Source organism: Semicossyphus pulcher, unplaced genomic scaffold (genome assembly GCF_022749685.1).
Source record: "Semicossyphus pulcher isolate SPU_LCO1_2020_fin unplaced genomic scaffold, fSemPul1.0.p SCAF_38, whole genome shotgun sequence".
Taxonomy (NCBI): Eukaryota; Metazoa; Chordata; class Actinopteri; order Labriformes; family Labridae; genus Semicossyphus; species Semicossyphus pulcher.
Window position 1 is genome coordinate 235,001 of NW_027211713.1, and position 2,500 is coordinate 237,500.

Here is a 2,500-nt window from a genome sequence, read left to right on the forward strand (position 1 = left end):
GGAGGACATGCAGGTTACACATTGAAGTGCAGGCGAAGTTATTTTATACAACACCAGAGCAGGACTGTGGATCTGCTTTGTTAATGAGTTTGAAGTGGTGACAGATGCTGCTGAACCGCAGACCTCTGAGGATAAGATGGCCTGGTTGATCATGATCAGGACAGGGGAGGGGGGTTCAAATCCTGCAGGATTACCCCACAAAACCTCCACAAGTTCAATCTGTGAGCACAGACGGGGAGAGGTCACACACTCAGTGACCTCACACGAGAGAATCTGTTTCTCAGAGCGAGAAATATTTACATCAATATTTTACTGTTGACCAGAGTAAAATCTGAGCTTTACATTCACAGCTTGAAGCTCTGAGACGTTAATTATGTAAAGTAAAATAACCCAGCCTGACTTGAACCTAGCATCTCTCCCTCCCTCTTCTCCTCGCCTCCCTGCGGCCTCCCTGCGGCCTCCCTGCGGCCTCCCTCCTCCTCCTCCCCTCGTACAGTAATGGCCTCTTACTGTCCAATAAATCTATGAAAATGTGGGTGAAACATAGCGGCACGGCTCGATACTTCCTCCTGGCAGTGAAGCCTGTAGCGTGATCACTGTGCCCATGTTTCCGACCCATATTTGCATCATTGTAAATGGGTTACTGTTACAGAGCGGCCTGTGCCAATTTACAGGGGGGTTATGGAGGAGGAGGCACCTGCAGGGATGGCAGAGGGAAGAGAATATGCAAGAGGGAAGATATTTTGGCAAACAGATGCAGCAACGCCAGATGGAAGGTATTACATGGTGTAAATAGAGTGAAACCTTAAAGATCAGGTCAGCCGGAGACTCTGCAGAGAGTCTGAGAGGAGGAAACCTGCGTTACAGCACCAACACCCCAAATGACAGGAAACCTGTACACAAGGGTTTTTCAGCACACACGATGTAGAGGGAGAAATGCGGTGTAAAGATTAACCCTGAGAAATCTACGGCGTCTGCATCTGGGTTTTTCTTTTCTCGGAGTATCTTTAAATGCATCATTTCCCTAAAATCTGTACAAACTAGAATCCACCATGAGCAAGGAACACTTCATTTAACAGCCGGAAACCTCGAGCAGAAGCAGACTCATGGAGAACAACATGCATGAAAAGAATAAACAGGGTGACAGCTGCTGTGACTCATTAGCCCCTGCCCAGTTGGCTAGCATGCTAGCACTAGCCACTAGCCACCAACCGGCCATTCCTGCAAGTAATTACTAAAACACCTCAGACTTCTATAAAAGATTTTCCAAAGGCTTACAGATTATATTCGCTCAGTTACATTTAAGTGTGACAACTTACAAACAACTTTAAACTTTATTGAAAACCGAGCGAACAAGAGTTACAAACAACTTTAAACTTTATTGAAAACCGAGCGAACAAGCTGCTAGCTTAGTCAAAGACCTTTTTCTCCATTGTCACTATATCTCTTTATTTAACTTAATATTGTACAATCTTTAAAACACAATGTCGGGAGGACTAACCGCACAGTAAAGAGGTATTGTGATAAATAACGTTAGCATGTTATTGGCTTGCTAGCTTGTTTTAATGTTAGCTCACAAGCTACAGTAGCTTTGCCTAGGCTACCACTGCAGTAGTCACTACTTCAGAGAAATAAGACACATCAGGCTTTGAATACACACAATACAACACTTTTAGTTGCCACTGTTGGTTTAACTTTTTAATGGTATTTGTGTTCAACAGAACGTGACCTCGTGGTGCCTTTGAGGAGTCCACAGAGGCCCAAACTCTGGACTGGAGGTAGTAAACTTTACTAAACTATTTCTGTCGTCTGTAAAGAGAGAAGAAGTCCAACGTGGTTTAGAAACAAACAGCTTTGTTTTATCTAAAAGTGCCACGGAGCCACTTTGTGCTGCAGCTGCTGAATGAATAAAACATGTCTGCTTCAGGAATGCACACGTTGTTCCAATTAGTTTATCAGCCTGAAGTTGTTGAATATGGACTTTTTATAAATTAAACCATAGAGAAGATACTTTTCAGAGTCACAGCCGCGTCACACCCACAGAAACCTCACGTCTGTGCAAAAATGTGCAACAAGTCGCAGAACAGAAATAGAAACATGCTTTCTTAATTATTCCCACAGAGAGTCTGGAGCACGTGTTGGAGGCTGTCAGTGGCTCTCTCTGTGCTGCAGAGACAAAGATTAAAATGATTCTAAAGGATTCAAACAGAAGCTCTGCAGGTCAGAGGTTTGACCCAGTTCACACACACAACATCAAACTGGGCTCAGAGTGAGTCCCAGTTAAAGCAGAGGTCATACTGACTGCTGTGTGACCACTGATGAAGCTGACACACACGCACACAAACACACACACACACACACACACACACACACACACAAACACACGCACCCACACACACACACACTGTCTGCTCACAATGACCAGAGCATACTTCAGCACAAGAGTCACACTGAGATCCTCTTAGCGGAGAGCACAGACAAGCTGTTCTTCACAGCGCGA

At 44.6% G+C, this 2,500-nt stretch overlaps 1 protein-coding gene across 1 annotated transcript in view; it reads right to left on the reverse strand.

Annotated features, from left to right (window-relative positions):
- The window catches only part of LOC138606838 (CD82 antigen-like), a 35,643-nt gene that overhangs the window by 18,731 nt on the left and 14,412 nt on the right, over nt 1–2,500 (reverse strand). The window lies entirely within an intron of this gene.